This window comes from Pholcus phalangioides, unplaced genomic scaffold (genome assembly GCF_987345545.1).
Source record: "Pholcus phalangioides strain wild (caught in Gottingen) unplaced genomic scaffold, Ppha-v1.0 ptg000019l_1, whole genome shotgun sequence".
Classification (NCBI taxonomy): Eukaryota; Metazoa; Arthropoda; class Arachnida; order Araneae; family Pholcidae; genus Pholcus; species Pholcus phalangioides.
Window position 1 is genome coordinate 9817672 of NW_028301612.1, and position 20198 is coordinate 9837869.

The 20198-nt window shown below is 37.1% G+C and overlaps 2 long non-coding RNA genes across 5 annotated transcripts in view; one reads left to right on the forward strand and one right to left on the reverse strand.

Moving 5' to 3' along the window:
• Window positions 1-2019: 2019 nt before the first annotated feature.
• LOC149071202 (uncharacterized) overlaps window positions 2020-20198 on the forward strand; it is a 37570-nt gene continuing 19391 nt past the window's right edge. For all 4 annotated transcript variants that reach the window (XR_016194707.1, XR_016194708.1, XR_016194705.1 and 1 more), the window contains exon 1: window positions 2020-2114. This is a non-coding gene — a long non-coding RNA (uncharacterized LOC149071202). The remainder of the gene's footprint in view (window positions 2115-20198) is intronic.
• On the reverse strand, window positions 7916-14606 carry LOC149071203 (uncharacterized). Its single transcript, XR_016194717.1, has 3 exons — window positions 14454-14606; window positions 11669-11785; window positions 7916-9074 (listed from the first exon to the last, which is right to left on the reverse strand). It is a non-coding gene; the product is annotated as an uncharacterized LOC149071203 (long non-coding RNA).

A 20198-nucleotide genomic window follows, 5' to 3' on the forward strand; every position in this document is an offset into this window, starting at 1 on the left:
TTTGGATGCATCTGTAGCTGTGATAACATTAGACGACTAATTTTCTGTCATATGTTGATTAAATAATATTGGAATCATATGATCGTAAATACTTTCTTGAAAGGGAAGATCATCAATATGAAACCTGATATTGGAGTCATTCCAAGGAGGAGTTGAAAATGTCAGTGTTTGTAACGGAGTAGTAAGGTGATTATTAATTATAAAATCGGTAACTTCAGATGAGATCGGAGAAATAACTGAATTATTAGAAATCGGCCATCGTTTGCAAAAATTATAAAAATCAGTGCCATAACTAGATACTCTAGCCTTCAAAAACAATCGACCAACGGAGCGTAAGACAAAGAGATTGAAAGGGGGTTGGCCACATATACTAAATAGGAGAGTTATGGGAGTTGATATAGGTAGTCCTGTTGTAATGTGAAACGCTTGCCTTGTAGCATTTGCCGCGAATTCACAATGGCACTAACAATTTTAAACGGGAATTAAAATTAATTTAATACTCTAGAGCGGTGGTTCTCAACCGGGGGCCATATGGCCCCCTTGTGGTACTGGGATACTTCAAGGGGGCCACGGAAGAAAATGGAGAAAGGAGCCACGACAGGTGGTTCGGAGAGCTGAGAAGAAAAATTAAGGTGTGAAGAAATAAAGATTTTATATTAGTGACTAACACTTATATACAGTGAGAGAGAGAATCCAACAAAACCACCCATAAAACCAGGGCCTTTTTTAGTGCATGGACCCACCTAGGCCTCACTGCCTACATTTTGCAACAAGTTCCCTAGGATGGGGTTTTTCCTCAAGTCCCCGGCTAAATATTCAGACCCCCTTCCCTATATGAAATTTGTTGTATGAAAAAAAAAATGATGAAAACCATATTAGGCCCCGGGCTGTAGCTCTGTCAGTCCCACTCTTGTGAGGGGCCTAATGCCCATAAGTGACCCCATCTTATGATATTTTGTATAGTACAATAAATTTTGAAAATAAGTAGGAAATATGTAGGCTGTTTATTTCCAGCTAAAGTATGGGACTACCATAGCATCACTTTGCCTAAGGAGGGGGGGGGGCATGATATTGAGACGGTCCTGATAGAACTCGAACTAGCGGGGAGATCAATAGATTCTACGCTAGTGGTCTGGAGGCCAGTTTTCTTTGCAAAATTTTCGTTCAGTATAAATTCACTGAAAAAAATCATTTCAATACGTATAAAATGTTGAAAACTCTGGGTAAGACAGGGGAGCCACGAGAAAAAAATATGGTTCAAAGGGGGCCACGGGCAAAAAAAGGTTAAGAAACACTGCTCTAGAGTACTTTAAGAAATTCATTTTTAAAAATATTTTTGGTGCTGCTACCTACTTTCAAAGTCAGAAATGCCTTATGTGGTGATGACGAAGCTCAGGTATAAAAAAACTAAATTCTTCATTCAGCTACGCTCCTTATAAACAAAGCCTATAAACTGACCTGAAAGATCAAAATTCCAGTTCAATAATTTCTTCAAGACCCAAAGACACATCCAAAATAAACGTCATCCACGTCCGACGACAGGTAAGATCGTAAAAAGTGAATTTTTCCACACTGCACTTTATAGTAATGTGCTGCCATCTAATGTCAAATTTAAGAGTGACTCATGTGGTGAAGATGAAGTTCAAAGAGCAAAAAACTATATTCTTTATTCCGCTCAGTTCCTTATAAACAAAGCTCGTGAACTGAACTGGAAATTTAAACGATAAGTTCGGTTATTTTATTTGAGCATAAGGAGACGTCCAAATCAAAGAGCCTCTTCATGAGCAGACGACAGAGAAGAAGTCGGTTCCCTACAAGCTTAAGCCCACAAACAGAACTGGAAGTTCGAACTTCCAGTTCGGTTATTTTTTAAGCACACAAGGAGAAGTCCAAAACAAGTAACCTGGAGAGAAGCAGACGACATTACTGGTCGGACTTATTACTAGAGGGAGCATCCAGCCACCGCGACTGCAGCGACATCAAATGCAAGGAAATGACGTGACTCCGTGAAAACAAACTTGCCGCCTGGCAATTTTTCCATAGAAATGTACAGTTCGGTCTCTAAATATTGGGTTTTAAACATTTAAAAACAGGATAGAAGAACTCATCTAAAGGTGAAAAAAGATTCAATTATTTTCATTTAATACCGGAATCATTTCTTTCAAAATTTATTGAATTTTCCTTCATTATTTATTGAATATTCTTTCATTAATTCTGGAATTATTTCCTTTATTAATTATTTTATTTCTTTCATTACTTCTGAAATAATTGTTTTAATCAATTCTGGATTTGTTTCTTTCATTAATGCTGAAATTATTTCTTTAATTGGTTTTGAAATTATATCTCATGAATTCTGGAATTGTCTCGTTCATTAATTTTGGAATTATCTCTTTTTCATTAATTTTTGAATTATCTTTTTCCTTCATTCTGGAATTATCTTTCATTAATTTTATTATTATCGCTTTGATTAATTCTTTCACTAATTTTGGAATTATGACTTTTATCGATGCTGTAATTATCTCTTACATTAATTCTAGAATATTTTCTTCCATTAATGGTGACATTATCTTTCTTTAAATGCTGAAATGATAACTTTCATTAATTTTGGAATTATATATTATATCGTCCAAGCAGAAATTATTTTTTCATTTATTGTTTTAAACTCCTATTTATGCCATAAGAAAATAACAGGGGGGGGGGGAGGGTCGTGTTTGTTTTCACCGAGTCACGTGATGTTCCGACGGAAGATATTGGGGGACACAGTTCTCAGCACTGCCAAGGCGGAGACCGCCTACTCTCTCCAAAGGCTTGATTTATATACTATTGGTGCTGCCATTTAATCTCGAAATTTCAGGAAACTCATGCGATGGTGAAAGAAAGATTGTTTGTTATTTTTTGGCATGAAATTTTTTTATGAGACGAAAATTTTGGTAACAAAAATTGTACATTTGCAACAATCGATTTTATGTAGAAAAAATAATTATTTCTTTCCACAAAAACATTCGGACAATATGGATGATCGAACAAATAAGTGAAAACACGGATTATGTGGTCTTCAGATAGGGTTACCAGATTCAAAACTGAAAAAGGAGGACGCCTGGTGCGAACCTTAGACAGTGCCGTCTTAACGCATGCTTCCACCACCCCGGGCCGTGCCCGAAGAGCTTCAAGAGAAGAGGTGCCTCAGAAAAACGAGACGTAGTTGAATTTTTCGAGAATTTCCCATGTAGGGCCTCCAAAAAAATCCCTTGGCTCGGGGCCTATGATGCTATTACGACGATCCTGCCTGTCAGCCCTACTCTTGTGGGGGTCATGGAGTTCCAGTACTTGGTTCCTTTACTTCTATTAATTTACATTAATTACACAAAAATAGCAATAAAAAATTCGAAAAATGATCAAAGTTATCGAATTGCAACGTATATTTGATAAAGAGATGATGATGAAGCGGTTTAAAAGTATGACAAAACTTTATGACTGTTCAATATGGTCCGAGCCACGATGAAGTGTCAGCAGGTGGACCACGCGCTAATTATTATTAATAATCTATGAATTTTGTAAAATTAATTTAAATGCCATTCTCTCCCGATGGATCGTGTTTGATTACGATCCAGACTATCAACGCGTTCCTGAAATAATGAAAAAAATTAGAGTAATAAAATGCGTTCTCTCTGAAAAAAACTTCCCCTCCAAGATTTATGTTCGCAACTCGAAAAATTTGTAAGTCGGGAACAACTACATAAAATGTTTTTAGAGGGAGCCGAATTTTTTTTTTCTGCATTGGGTCGCGAAATTCTCCTGAGGTCGGGCCTGTTTCCGATTTTGAATTTAAATATCTCAGGGAATATATGTAATGCAGTTGAAAACATGTGATTTGTTTGTTGGGCTCAGAAAAGCAAGAGCAACCACTGTCTGATTGGATATTAGAGGTGGGGGATCGTACATTTTTTATTTTGTGTACACTGTATTTTGATCCCCAAATCTCGTGCAGGGTAATTTCTGGTCACATTTTGAGAATTTTTAAAATTATAACACTACGACGAACGGTTGATGAGATAAAAACTTTACCATCACTCCAAGGAGGAACCATTGAATCTGATAATGGCCATAATATTACTAATAGGCAGGGCCGCAACTAGTGTGGGGGGGGAGCAGGCGAGTCTGGTGCCCCAGGCGCATTACAAAAGGGGGCGCAAATTCAACCTATCCTTCAGCATTACGGGGGGGGGGGTGCCTAAATGAGTGGTTGTCCCTGCTAACCAAGTATACAGTTGCGGCCCTGCCAATAGGTATCTTATTTCTGGCGATTCACCGTTATATATATATATTAGGTATTTTTTCTTTTTAGATACATTGCCAAGTTTTTAATTTACACGTGGTGGCATTTCTTTTACTTCTATGGATCAAACTGCACAATTGATCCACTAATGACCCACAAAAATCATGTCCTTATTCTGTAGAACTTGGTTTGCTGCATGGGGCCCATCTGGTCACTTCTGGCAACCAAGTGACAATTAGATATGGTTCCGATTTTCAAGAGTAAATATGCAAATAGGTAGGTAGGAATTTTTAGCAAGGTAGTAGTGTCTCTTTCGGAAAAGTCGCTTTGTATATGGGCGTGTGATAATGTTAAGAGACAGTCCTGGGCGTACTTTATGGAAACTGAAAAGCTAATCAAAAAACTCAGCAAAATAATGTGGTCTAGTTTTATTAGTTTCTCATCTTTTGTGCCATCCTTGTGATAATGATCTTCAACTATACAATCAAGTGTTCTTACAATTTTAGGATCTTCTATCGGATGATGGATGTTATAAAAAAATCCGTGCACTTTTTGGTGGTGCCCCTTTAGTACTGATGCCTTAAGCACGTGCTTATTTTGCTTAATGGTTAATCCGGCCCGGTGACTGCGCACATGATTTCTCTGGAATGAATGTTTCAAACAAATATTTAAATATTTTTCACACGTATTTTAGTTCATTTTTTTAAGTTCATAGTATGGCTACAACATGGACCTATATCCTTGATACATTATTGAAAACGATGGGAAAGATTGAACTTTTCAATTGTGATTCATTTCTGTGTGGCTACTCCCTCATTATATACTACTTTTATCCGCATGAAGAGAATAAAATTAATAAAACTGCTTGCTATCACTTTTTGTGATTTTTATCACTATAACAATGCGTATTTTGGAAGCTACAACTGACATTTTCTCAACGAAACCATAATCTATTATACAAAGACAAAAATAAACTAATTTGAAATAATACAAATTTCATCCAGTACAGTAACTTGTTGACATTGTACCGTCTTCAAGCGCAGAATTTACGTTGATTGAGAATAATTTACTCTATTTTTTTTTTTACTGTATTCTATTACGTTTATTTTGATCTTTCGTTATTTTCATAAATTAAAAATTAATCAAATTAAATTCAAACATATTTATATAATTCAGACAATTTTTGAATAACTATCTTCTAATGGAAAAACGGACGGACGGGGGGGGGAGTTAGAAAATTATTCATGTTCGCAAGAGGGAGCCATAGGAATGAGAAATGGTTGAAAGGGAGCCATGGACCAAAAAAGAATGAGAACCACTGATTTAGAGTACACGTCATCCTTTTTGATGCCATTTTTGAAAGCTTCCTATGTTTCAGAAAAATCACGCATTTATCCTGTTTTTGAGGTTTCCGGAATTATTCTTTTGTTTTTTCATGGGGAAAATAGTTGTTGCTGTGTGAGAGAGAAACATTTCTCTTTATTAATATGAGACCAAAAGTCGGCTGCAAGTACTGTCGAGCTCCGGAGGTAAACATCAAAGTAACAGGCAGTCTGTGCTTCGTGGACAGCCCCAGCTGCAAAGCTATGCCAATAAATGTAGAAAAAGACACAAGGTTCTTGTCTAAAGAAAACCTCGCCACACATGCGCTAAATAAAAGACGCAAAGTAACAAAGCTGAGCATAGGATGGGAACAGTTCATTGTCACGGAAGGGAGACGGATCTCTCCCAGCACTTTTTTTTTTTTCTTTTACTTTTTTTGCCAGTTCTATTTTAGTTAGGAAAAATTGTTATAATGGCTGGCTTTTTTCGGGTACTACAGTACGTCATCTGTTGAGGAATTTTTGAAGAACCGCAGTTAACAAGAATACGCTTCTCTTCATTCCTGACTTGAACAGACGTATTGTTGGTTCGTTGCCCTGGAGCAACCGAGATTGAAGATTTGGTACTCAATCCAGGTGGAAACTCAACTCGGATAAGTGTCGAATGCATTAAGAATTTTTTAGTATTTCCTGGTATTTGCCTTATTCGTTGACGATTTTTTGAGTGTTATTAGGCGAAGTCATCTACTCTTCCGGGTTGATTCGAGTTTGTCTATATTATACATATATTAGTGGAGATATAGGAGTTCCAGATTTCAGCGGCGTAGGAGAGTACTGGCGATATAAATACTGTATATGTAAGTTTGTAGCAGAAGCAGTCTGGTATCCCGATTGGAATGTTTGAGGTTACGGCGGAAGAAGAAAAAATTGTTGAGACCTTTCTGGAAGACATAATCAACATGTTTGTTCCAACGTAGGTCAGTTGAGACCATGACGCCGAGGTATTTAATTTCAGAAACTTGAATACATATACACACATATGAATTCTTGATGTTTCTACTTAAAATGAGGTCTCAATCTATTTTGTCATAACAATAATTAACTGTGCATCTATTACATTTAAAAGGTGGTTGAAAACTTACGTTACAAATCACAAAATGGTGGTTGTCATTGTGGTTGAGAAAACTGAAATTAAAATTTTGATGACATGTAGGTATTTTGAAATACTCTCGAAAGCATGTGGTCTAGAGCAGTGGTTCTCAACCGGGGGCCATATGGCCCCCTACTGGTACTGGGATACTTCAAGGGGGCCACGGAAGAAAATGGATAAAGGGGCCATGACAGGTAGTTTAGAGAGGGCTACAGAGAACTGAGAAGAAAAATTAAAAGGTGTGAAGAAATAAAGCTTTATATCTCTCAGTGACTATACACTTACAGAATCCAACAATACTACCCATAAAACCACGGCCATTTTAGGACCTGACCACCTACATTTTGCAGCAGGTTCCCTTGGGGATGGGGTTCGCAGGCCCCCCCCATCTAGATCTTTCACAGACCCTTCTATATTAAATTTATAGCTTGAAAAAACAAAAAAAAAATGAAAACCATATCAGGCCCCCGGGCTGCAGCACTGTCAGTCCCACTCTTGTCATGCCCGGGAGTCTCATGTCCATAACTGACCCGACCTCATGATATTTTGTAGAGTACAATAAATTTTGGAAATAAGTATGAAATATGAAGGCTGTTTATTTCCACCAAAGTGTGAGACTACTATAGCATCACTTTACCCGAGTGGGGAAGGGGTCTATATGATGTTCAGATAGCCCTGAATAAAACTCGGAGCTCAATAAATTCGAGCCCAGTGGTCTGGAGATCAATCTTACTTGCAAAATTTTCGTTCAGTATAAATTCACTGAGAAAAAAATCAATTGAATACATACAAAGAATCTTGCTTCTAGATGAGGGTCGAAGACTCTGGATAAGACAAGGGAGCCACGAGAAAAAAAATAATATGGTCCAAAGGGGGCCACGGGCAAAAAAAGGTTAAGAAACACTGGTCTAGAGTATGTTTCAATAGTACTTCCATTGAAATGAAATTTCGTTACACATCTGTACATATCTTGAACCGATTCATCCATGAATTACGAGTGAATGAATGAAATAAATTATGAGCGGATGCAATTATTTTACATTCCATGACGTTAACATGTTTTTTGTTTTATTTAAATCAGTGCATCTGTTCAAATTCAATTAGCCCCAAGTCAAATTTACGAAACACAAAAATCTAAACACAAAACAATTACACAAGCAGTCGATATAAATGAAACGATTTTATTTACATCCTCAATGAAGACATTAACAACTTGATTGTTTGGCACTATGACACTTTTCCCCCTGTAAAATACGGTTTAGTGGCATTCGAATTTGCGATTCCTTTTTTGATAAATTCCTTTTGTGCAGCTGCATTTGATTGATCTTTCAGCATTGACTTCACCTGTTTGGCACTCGCAGATTTTAACAGAAAAATGTCGAGAGAAAAGATGCAATGACACTCCATAGTCATAGGATTAGTCAAGAAAGGGTCTCATTTCAAGCCGTGTAAAGACTGCAAGCGTGAAGTAATTATCATTACTCAAGTCGGTAGAGGTTATCGATGCAGCCATACAACGGTGAAGTTTCGAAATTTAACTTCTTACAGCACAGTGAAGATAGATTACCTCATTGGAACCACAACTGGACCAAAGGACGAAAAATGCGAGAAAATAATCTTCAGTCAAAATACTTGGTAGATATTATACCAAGTATATAAAATCAATAGAAAATAATCTAAGCGATTATAAAAATAGATACAAAAGAAAATGCAATTTGCGCACAGCCATAAAGCAGTTCGATCGAACTTGTAGTTATAAGTGGATGCAGAGCGGTGAATGTGCGAAGGTTTTACGGAAAGTGAGTGCAAAATTCCTCTTTGACAGCTTAGCTGCAGTGAAAGCGAAGGAAAGAAGGGATGTTTTGAGAGAAATGAGGAATATCAATTTATAACAAAGCATAAGATGAAAAAGAATATGTAGATGAGATAGAATAAACAAAATAGATTTAATGAAAGCTCGCGTTAATAGTTTGATCATGCACTTGGATTATCGAGCATGTGAATATTATTGGAAAACAGAGGCAAGCAAAAGTGGTGAATATAGGCAAGCAATAGTGGTAAATATCGGCAAACAAAAGTGGTGAATATCGGCAAACAAAAGTGGTGAATATCGGCAAACAAAAGTGAATATCGGCAAACAAAAGTGGTGAATATCGGCAAGCAAAAGTGGTGAATATCGGCAAGCAAAAGTGATGAATATATTCAAGCAATAGTGGTAAATATCGGCAAACAAAAGTGGTGCAAGCAAATGAGGAAAGTAAATAGAAAATTCAAAGGGAGGCCAAACTCCAGATTTTGTGTAAAACTCGGCATTTCTCCAACCAACCTTAAAGAAGAAAATAAAAAAAATGCATGAAATGTTGAAACAATGGAAAAGTTTTATCGTCGATGACCGTATTATTGGTAGGTACTTACACACTGAGAAGCCAGAAAAAAAAACTGGTGCATACGAGCATAAGTAAATAAGGGAGAAACTCAACCAATCAACGTAACACGATGCGGTCAGTAACGTCTATATAAGACAGCAAGTAGCTAAGGAACTGTTACATGGGTTTCTCCTACAATGGCAAGTTGTCACGATTTAAGAGACTTTGAACGTGCTTAAGTAGTCGGCGGTCGTGAAATGAGTCAAAGCATTTCCGGGGTAGACATGAAATTTGGATTTCCGCGCACGCCATCGCAAGAATGTACCGTGAATTTAAGGAATCTGGAAAAACGCCAAATTTCCAACAGAGGCCCGGCCGGAAAAGGGCCCTGAAGGGACGGGACCATTGGCGGCTCACTAGAATCGTATACCATGTTCTGGTCTGGCGTCACAAGATGGACGTGCAACACTGCCTCAAATGACTCGACGTAGAAATCTGAAGTGATCAGCAAGTGTCGCTGCACGAACTGCATAACGGTCCCTTCTTGATATGTGCTTTCAAAGAAAAATGTTCATTCGACCATTTTTTTTTTCTGCTTCTCAATGTCTAAAAGCAATAATGAAAATCAATCGTACTATAACTCACTGCAGAAGTTCAATACTTTTTTTTTACGAAGTCGTGTTAATCGAAATATTTCACAAATCGACATAAAATTTCGAGCTACAATCAGAGCTATAAAGTAAGGGATGTTTCATCTCTTTGATGCTGAACTTGTGCCGCCTTGACTCGTTGGGCGTGGTCTCGGAGCTGCTTTGTGGCGTCACGGTCCTACTACTTTCTCGCACAGACGGCAAAACGTTTAGAAGAGAATTGTTTTATATTTTAGTTGCTTGTTTACTGTTTTGAATGAGTAATCTCTCCTTTAAGGTGTGGTTTTAGTCAGGGCCGTCATTTCAACTTTTTCCAGGGGTATATATATATTTGTATATTAAATGACGGACCTGGTTTTAGTGTCAAGGGCACGCACGTGTGGTACTTTTATAATCCATAAGCCAATAAATGGATTAAATCCAAGAAATGGTAATAGTATTAGCAATCAAAATAATTTTAGATATTCCATTATTAGGATTTTTTTTATTTGCTTCCAATTTTTTTATATGTTTCAGTTTTTAAAAGTTGCATCTAATTCAAAAGAAAACAAAGAAAGATAATTAAAATTCTAGAAAATTCAAAAATGTAACTGAAATTTTGTCTCGAGTTGGCTTTCAATCAACCCAGTAAAAGTTAACTAACGTGCGTGATTCAACTAAAGTTGATCCGGGAAAAATATTCTTAGGTGGAAGTTATCTCATAAGCAAATGCAGAATGTCAAATTTTAAATGTTTAAACGGCTGAACGAAGCAAGCAAATAAATATACATATTCTAATGAAAATAATCGAAAAATAATTTCAGAGAGACTTCAGTATTATACTGAATTCAATTTTATACTGAGTATAAAATAGACAATCTCTTCAGCGAATGTGCATACTACCGTAATAAAGGTGGCAAGAGGAGCATGATTGGTTATACAGAAATACATAAAGTGTAATGAGTCATGTGAAGTATCAATGATGAAATGTACAGGATGGGGAGACGAAAGTCACAACCATTTCCAAGACATACTAATGAAGAATTGCTTTACTAATGTAAACATCGTCCAAACATTTCACCTAGGCCCGATAAGAAAATGATTGATGGTTTTATATACAGGGTGTCCTGTAAATGATAATGATAATCATTTATCTCATCTACCGTCCGTCATAGAAATATGGTTCCAATTCAAAAAAAATTCTCAAAAATTATCCTGAGAGAGTGAAAATACTGTGTCACAAAATCAAAAAAAAAAAATCTGCATTTCTATACGGTCCCCTTGTCTTCTAACTTCCAATTAGAAAGTTGTTGCCCTGTCTCTCCTGAGCCACAAAAGAGATTCCATGTTTCCAACGGCAATATTCGCAGAGATATTCCAATTCCAAAATCGAAGAAAAGTCGTTAAAAATACTATAAAAATGAGGGAAAAGAGCGTTGTCTGTTAGTTTTTGTTGTCCTCCCGAAGTTTACTCCAATTTTCGACTTCAAATATCTTAGCGAATATTTTACTTACAAGCATTTATTTTTCTGTTGGCCTCGGAAGGTACCTATCAACAATTTTCTAATTAGGAGTTGGAAGACAGACCATATAAAAATTTAGATTTCTTATTTTGTGGTACACTTATCCTCACTCTCAAAACTGGTACAATGTAATTTTCGAACACCTTTTGAGCATTTTTTAAACTGAGACTATACATCTACGACGGACGGTTAATGCAATAAAGTCAGCATTAGCACTTACAGGCCACCATGTACAGCTGATGAGAATAGAGTCGTAAGCTATACCATTAAAACGGGGGTTAATAATCCATTAATTATAATGAATTTCATTCGATAATTTGATTACTTTGCTGTTACGTGGCATTAAAAAAATATGAATATTTATTTCCTGTCTCCCAACTGATATCAGAGAGAATTACTTACTTTATCGATCATTTTCTCAATTTTAAGTAAAATTTTCCAGCTCCAATCCAACATGATGTTGATTTCTCTTTCCAGTTTTGTTTTCCTACCACAGACTCTTCCTTGACAGATTCTTTTCTGAAATCGATTAAAATGAACATTTATTAACATTATTTAAAATTTACTTAGATTTATGATATTATACTATAACCCGCTTCTTGAAGAAAACAATCAGTATACGAGAATCGTTTCGCAGTATTCTAGGTTATGGTTGACACATAGGTTGTTTAATTTAATCAATATTATTTCTTCTATTTCTATATTCAAGGTGTCTCATAAATTCGTAAATAGTTTAAAATGTTAGAATATTATGTTAATGGACCAGCACTTCATTTATTTATTTCTGTTTTTGGTATCTGGCAACACATTCGTAGTCAAGTATTTAGTTTCAGAGTTTTGGCAACAGTACAACAACATGGCTGCTCAAGTCTGAACAGCAACAGATGTTGTCTCTCTTTTATGTGTTTGAATATCTATTAAATATGTGTCTTTGCACAATTGAATACTTTAGTTATAACTACTTACACTCACACACATTATTAGTAAAAAAGGATCTATCAACAGGTCCAAAATAATAAGATAAAAATCCATAAATACTGAAGGAATTGGCAAGCTTGTGAATTCGGTTTGCGAAAAACTATTTCATCGAAGGGGTGCAGAAAAAATAGTTACATTTTTTTTAGATAGAGGGCGCTGAACGAAAGAAAATAACATTATTGCACAGCAGATCCGTCCTCCACGCTCCACTATAGATATATCTGAAACGTTCGTAAAACTTCAGTCGGTGATTTCTAACTGAATGACAGGGTGTTTATAATTGAAGAAGCACTTTGAAATGGCAATAAAAGAGGAAATACTGGACAAAATGTTATCAAACTTGGTAATAGTTTATAGGCGGTCATGGGGTTTAATTTTCCACAAAAAAAGTTCAAAAACTAACCACCAGTGCGGAATGGCGCTGTATGCAATATTGTAAAACGGAATAAGACATGAAGACATCGGTTTCAAATGTTTTTTAATCGTTTCTCTGAAACAAAACTGTTTGCGGGGGTTGTACAAAATTGTGTTTTTACGTCGTTGTAGACTGTGCAATGAAGTCAGCAGCCGCCACTTTTAACAACTCCCTTGATGATTAATCAAATAAATATTTTTGTAGTTATATTGTACTTTTTGTCGTTCCAGCGTGACGTCGAAACCTGCATGCGTTTTTCGCGATTTTCACCCTATCAATGTAGTTTGCCACACCATGTTCCATTGCAATTTTTGTTCCTCTGGATGTCATCATCAAGAGGAACAAAATTAAATAAGTGACTATGGTTTAAGACTTAAACCATAGTTTCCCAACCTTTTTGTCCCATCGGCCCCTTTTTCAGGAATTTTTTTCTCCCATCGCCCCCTAACGCAATCTAACCCATAGGATCCTATGTTATATCCGTAGCTTCTACCGCACTCTGGAACTTTCCATCGCCCCCAAAGGGGTGTTAACGCCCACGTTGGGAATCACTGTCTTAAACTAACAGGGACAACAAACTAACCCTCTAAGTTTGTCGGTTCATCAACAGAACACCCTGTATATCAGTTTTTAACAGGAAGTTTCCCGTGTCTTTCGATTCAATAATATATTCTCTAAAGAAGCGGTTCTCATCCGGTGCTCCGCGGAGCCCTTGAAGTTCAGTGGGCACTTCCCAGGGGCTCAATCGAAAATAACCAAATAAACCAATAAATTTGATAAACAAAAAAAAGAGGCCTAAAGGGCACCACCATTAAAAAGGGCTCCTCGAGTTAAACGGGGCTCCGCCATAGAAATTATACACTGAAAAGGACTCCGCGAGTCAGAGAAGGTTGAGAACCGCTGCTCTAAAGGACAATTATTGTCGGTTATATTACAATACAGTTCAAATAAAATGAATGAAAAATCGTGTATCAAGAGAAACAAGGGCCTCCAAAGATATTTCCAGTGAAAAAAATAACTCCAAAAGAATATTTATGTGTTTCAATTCACTTATTTAATATCAACATGTAGATTATTTTAAAAATCAACGTCATCATATGAACATCATTGTATTCTCACAAAATTAATTGTCTTAATATATTAGTGACCATAATTGGCAAATGAACATAGACATTCTATCAAAAGAGAAAACAGCAAAATTATGCTAGTCAGACCTCAGTATAATGTCTACCACTTTTAACGTCACCCTCACTTATAACATCGGTTTTCAAGGTACTTGCTAGCAAAATTGCCAATTCCGGCGCAGGCGTATATTCAAGTCACTTCATTTATGGAGTCAAATTTATCCGATGCTCCCATTCCTTATACCGAAGTCTGAATCAGAGCCGTAACTAGGCTGGGACAACGGGGCACTGCCCAAGCGCCCCGACCCGAATAGCGGGATCCCCCAAAAAAATGTAATTACATTACGCATAATAATAACCTTTTCAAGAAGGGCCCTAAGAAAAAGTCAGCCCCGGGGTCCCGAAAAGGCACACTACGGCTCTGGTCTCAATGTGTAAATATTTAAAATTATATTCTTGAAGATGTTATCGGTGAACTGCTGAAAATTCAAAAACGGACAGCTAGATGGTATAATGGTGTATATAAAGTAAAATTCTCTGAGCAAAAATTGCTACGGACCGAGAAGGAAATTTAAATCCCTACTTTTTGACTGATGACATGGCATTGAATACTGCGGACAACTCAAAAACATGATAATTGAAAAATAATATGAAGTTGATCGGAACTCACCTCAATCGCTGGTCACTTCTCTTATAACGTTATGTTTCTTCTTTGTAAACACATACGCGGCAGAAATTTTCAGCAAATTTTTCAACTGATTCCGAATTAGTTTTTCCACAGGGAAACAAACACGTCCTTTCCGTACGGAAGAAGTTGAAGAAATGAGACTCACGAATCACGAACGGGACTGAATATCGTCGTAAGACTACGTGCGATATTTTGATTGGTCAAACGGCAAAGTCGAAAGAGAAAAAAAGAACCTTCTAGAATAGTAATCTTTATCATTTACACTGCTGCGGACTGGTGGAAGCATTTGAATTAGTGTGACCATATATCATCGAGAAAAATACGGGAAATTCGGTTTGCAATACGGGACAATGGGCAATACGGGGCAATCGTCGCCAAATTGCAAATTCTAGCACAAAACCAACAAAAGAAATTGTAAAATACAGTCAACACCACTTATTCTTATCACTTTTGGATAGAACAGAACGAACCAATATCATAACATGGGGGGGAAATTCGTTTTTAGTTATCGTTAATTCAGTAATCGATTTTTTTTCTCACACTGAAGCCAAGATTTAGCCTAACTTACGTTTTTTCCTGTAAGTTATCGATAGCAAACTTACTTACTTATCGAAGATGTCCAGGCTCTGTCCAGTGAGCGACAAAAAGTGTGACCTAGAGAGTCTGAGCATGTGAGTGGCCAAAAAAGTACCTTAGAGACATGGGTGTTGATAGATAAGGGTTTATTCTTGTTTCTGGTATTACAGCCTCATGCCCTGCCTGTTTCTTCAAGTTTTCTGAACATTATGTTGTCAAGGTATGGTTCAAAATTGCGCGTGGTGTTGAAAATTTTTATTCCTCCAAAATTTCAAAAATTTATGTTTATAATCAAATTTATGTTTTTAAACAACAATTGCCGCTCCTTACGGCCTGCTGCAGGGTTGCATTGCACCCCTTGAACCCTCGCTTAAGCCAGCCTAGCTATAAGGTGTTCTCCCCCCCCCCCTCGTTGACTAACATTGTCGTACTTAATGTCGTAATGAGTCCATAGTATTCGCTGTGATCCAAAAACGTGTAAAGCTGCATCTGCTCTATGACCTTCCTTTAATGAACGCAAATATATGCCGAAACAAAACCCTTGTTCCTCCAGTTCTTGATTAGTATCTTTCAGATGACCTGATTCGAAAATTCTTGTCACGAAATACTTTCTCATGGGATCTATGGAAACGTATTGTGTACGATAGAAAACTATCGTGATTCGTGGCATACGTTAGACTGTTCCATTCAAACGTCTCACAACGGCTGAATAACAAAAATCGAACCTTTGAACATTCTGCAACCAATTATGTGGGGGCCATGAGCGAGGTCCATGTTTGGTGTTTCAACCAAATGGAATGTATGGTCACCAAACTTGCAAACGGGATTTTTTTGGATATACATATCATTCGGTTATTGTTATCAAAATCCCCGAGTCCCGATGTGATTACATTAAGTGGTGTGAGCTGTACTACAAATAGCTGTTTTGAATCCTTAAAGTTTGAAAAGATTTTCAGATTGAGTTCGGTTGTAGTGATTCCAGAATTCCAAGTATTCTGTTTCTCATTTAATCAATTCAAATTTATTTTTCCGTCTCCCACCCGACCTTTCTTCATCAAGTGAAGGGGGAAAAGACTGTGCTAAAAGAACATTTTCGCATTATTACATTGTTTACATTTTCACTTTTCTCTTTTAATTAATTGATAAAAAATTTTTTTATTTTTTAAATCTATTTCACTCGCAACGCATAAAATCCATTAAATGAATTTGGTGCGTCATTCAGACACTCGAATTGTTGGCAACACGTACAATGAAAAACATTTTGCTAGATGTTATGCTGTGTGTGCGGTAAACTCGGAAAGAAAATTCAGCTGGTCTCTTCTGGGAATCGGGAGTCTTGAACCCGCTTGTCTGGTTCGATTCCCAGAGTAGAAAAGGGAGTTACGAAGAATTCGCCAATCCCGCCAATACACGTGCGGTCGCCAAGAGAGTGGTTCTTTCCCATTGTTCTGGAAAGTTAAGCCCAATAAATGCTATTAGCTAGGTTCAGTTAGACGGAAATGTTTTTTACATTACATAAACTTTTTTACACCCCACACACACACACACCACACATTTCAATTTCTGCACAACTGCAAAAACAATCGGCAGAGTAATGATGAAGAGCGTATAATGTACCACAAGGGCACCGCGGTACCTCTGTCAGACGAATTATGGCTTTGGAAATGTTTTTTTCCAAGCCACTGACGTTGACTGAGTCCACAGAGTCATTGAATACTTTTCAGATGGATCAGATGGTAAGATGATACTTTTCAGATGGTAAGATGATGCTTTTCAGATGGTAAGATGATACTTTTCAGATGGTAAGATGATGCTTTTCAGGTGGTAAGATGATGCTTTTCAGGTGGTAAGATGATGCTTTTCAGATGGTAAGATGATACTTTTCAGATGGTAAGATGATGCTTTTCAGATGGTAAGATGATGCTTTTCAGATGGTAAGATGATGCTTTTCAGGTGGTAAGATGATGCTTTTCAGATGGTAAGATGATACTTTTTTCCAGATGGTAAGATGATGCTTTTCAGATGGTAAGATGATGCTTTTCAGATGGTTTTAGATGATACTTTTCAGATGGTAAGATGATACTTTTCAGATGGTAAGATGATACTTTTCAGATGGTAAGATGATACTTTTCAGATGGTAAGGTGATACTTTTCAGATGGTAAGATGGCTCTTCCTCGACGACCTGGAAACAACTTCATGGCGGAGTGGGTTTCCGAGGGACCGCTTGTAGCTATTAGATGGCGTGATCGATCCATGCTAATGTTCGTCTGAGTCGATCCGACTGCATCTGGTCAGCGAACGTTACGACCACAGACGAATTTGATTCATGATTAATTTAAAAGGTGATAATTCTCAGAAGGTCTTAGTTCACCATTATTTAAATTCTCTCGGATGAAAATTGAGGAGCATGAGTCTACCCATTACTCACGATTAGCTCCACAACATCAGAACTCTTTCAAATTTTCAGCCCGTTCCTCGAGAACAGGGTTTCTAGGTGAAGAATCAGTCTTTTTTTAGCGACCGCCAGTGAGTGTGTTGGAGAAAATAGCGACTTCTCCATAACCCCAGTTGACGTTTCTTCCCGAGTTCACCTTAGCATAATATATACTGTAGTATGCAGAAAATTTATTTCAGAACATTTAATTTATTTATTTCATCTGTTGTACTGAGGGAAAAAAATTGATGACAGGCAAAAAAATGAACACCGTAAAGTACTTTATGACGGAAGAATGGTAAATAAATTTGAGAAATAATTATCGGAAAATGGGAGAAATAATTTGAGCACCAGAAAAAAATTAGATTGATAAAAAATAAATAATTTGCAGACGGGCAAAAAATAAATAAATGAGAGGGAAAAAGTGAGAACCGGCTGAAATAAATACCGTAAATAGTAGAAAAAGAATTTGCAGACCAGCAAAAGAATCGACAAAAAGAAAGCTGAGAAATGATTAGCGGACTGGCAAAACATACAGTCGAATCCCGTTTTAACGAATACCGTTATAGCGAGAATCCCGTTTTAACGAATACCGTTATAGCGAGAATCTCGTTTTAACGAACACTTTTCCAATCCCACAGATAAGTTCATATAGCAACAATGCGAAATCTCGGAATTCCTTTACAACGAAATTCCGTTATAACGAAGTGATTTCTGCGGTCACTTGGTGTTCGGTATAACGGGATTCGACTATAAAAAAATATGGTAAAAATTGTATCCGGAAAGTTTTATTGCAAACCACAAAGCATAGCTGTTTATAATAAAACGGGTTGGTAGGTATAAAATTATTTAGTGACACATTATGCATTGGGCGAAATATTTTGAGGATCGATATGAAAATCCAACGGACCAGCGGTTGAAAAACACACTATGACTCAAAAACAATTTACAACTCAAAAGAGTGACTAATTTAAAATTCTTATTATGATAAAGTGGACAGCCGAACAATATCCACTGCGTGTCAAAATTGCTAAAGCGGCCCGCGCATCCAAAGTAATCTTCATTGTGGCACAACCTGTAAAAACGTTGCCCACGTGCATCCCCGTTCTCGACTGTGAATCTCGAGATTTACGGCGTTCTATTGATCAACAAATAAATTTGAATATTACAGTCGACCCCGCTTAATCGGATCAAATCCCCCCTTCTGCACCAAAATATTTCTCCCAGGAGAAATGTTAAGTTTCCCCCGCTTAATATGATAATTTCAACGAATTTTTCCCGCTTAATCGGATATTAAACTTCTCAAGTCAACTGCTAATACACACCATTCATTATACACATCGTGTTTTTATTTAATGAGAACATCTAAAATTAATGGAAAATATGTTATTAAGAGGTACATTTGAAGTACTGGCTTCCAAGTATTCAAGTTGTCTTCAATATGTACATTTAATTTTTTTTTTTTATTCTCTGTTGAACAATAGAAGTCACTAAATTTCCTGATGAAAAGTAAGAATCTTAGGTATTGTGATCATCGTAATTAAATACAGGGTGGACAAAAAGTCCGTAGAAACTTTGAAAATTCATAAAAACCGGAAAAACAACCGAAATAAAAAAAACGGTTTGCAGAGTTAAGCATCGCTAGGTCGCGGGGATTTTTTAAGACAATAAAAAATAACTCAAAAAACAGCCGGTAGGTGGTGTGCTGCTGAAGTGCTCAAGTCAAAGAAAAGATACGCAAATAACGAACAGAATGCCTCCAAATCGTTTATTACAGCAGTATGTGTTCAACGTGACCAGCACCACAGGGGATAACACATTGCAGGCGAGTCACAAATACAGAAACGGCAGAAGGCAGCAGGTCCACATAAGTTATGTTATTAAACCCATTTGCTCACCAATAAGGTGTTAAGCGAGATGACTCACTCCGATGGATATACAGTCAAACCTCGTTAATGAGTCAGTCTTGAGAGAGCAAAAATATGACTTAGTAAGCGGAGTAACTCGTTAACCGGAGTAAGCCATAGCTGTGCCAATTACAATTGGGAGTTGCAAAAAGTGACCCGGTAAGCGGAGTGACGTGTTAACCGGGTGACGCACTAATGAGGTTTGACTGAATATATATAATATTTCACAATAAAATTCTCATTTCTTTTTCTTTTTGTATCCTGTGTATATAATATGGCAAGTGTAAGATAACAGATGAGATGGCATGGGGGAGGGGCCTCAATTGCTTTTAAAACATACCTCCATCCTAATATGTGTACATTCATCTTAACTAAACCCCGAAACTTCTTCAACTTCTAATCCATCTCGTCTGTAATCACCACAAAATTTGTTAATCGAGACAATACCCAATTGTCCGGGGAAACTATGTTGTAAAAGTTTGTATTTTTTTTTTTCCACACAAAATAAAGTGTTCCAGACTCTGCCACGAAGCTGGGCTGGAAGAGATCTCGGCAGCGGGATAAGTCCAGTGGCAAAGTTCTGGCGTGCATTCATTCATTCAGCAGGTCCACATACACGGTACACTATGATGAACAGGTTGTGCATTTGGAGCGCTTCTTATAATCGTCTCATTTGCATATTTCTACCGAAATCGCTCGTACCAGAGCTACCTATCCGCTGTTTTTTTTTAGGTTTCGCATGTCTTAAAAAAATTCCCGTGCTCTAGCGCTGCTAACCCTGCAAACCATTTTTTTTTTTCGTTTTCTCC